We start from the raw sequence: 478 nt of genomic DNA on the forward strand, positions 1-478 counted from the left end.
TCTCTGTTACACTGGCAGAATGGCATAGTCAAAGTCTGTATTAAATAGAATCTGCTGCAAGTTCAAAAATAGATATTGAGTTTGGGACAAAAGTCTATATAAGCACAGAACCCCACATCCATCCATCCATCCATCCATCCATCCATCCATCCATCCATCCATCATATTTAATCGTTGCTTTGTATTAGTCCATAACATTAAAATCCTAATAAATACTTCCAGTTTTGTGTCCATGCTGAGACTCAGTCTCAGGACCTTCCTGCCTAAAGGTTTGATATGTTTATGTTAAAATATCAACATGCAATAGAATCATTACATTTAAAAATATATTTAAGTATTAAATATGTTTCTTATAAGGATGAATTTGACATAGTTGAACATTTTAACTGACTAATCACCAGAAAAAAACTAATTATTACACATTAGATGAAAAGTGATGACGCTTACTTCAGCTCATCCAGATTTATCTTTATGCCCA

Source organism: Poecilia latipinna, unplaced genomic scaffold (genome assembly GCF_001443285.1).
Source record: "Poecilia latipinna isolate Pla-1442-1.1 unplaced genomic scaffold, P_latipinna-1.0 Scaffold29, whole genome shotgun sequence".
NCBI lineage: Eukaryota > Metazoa > Chordata > Actinopteri > Cyprinodontiformes > Poeciliidae > Poecilia > Poecilia latipinna.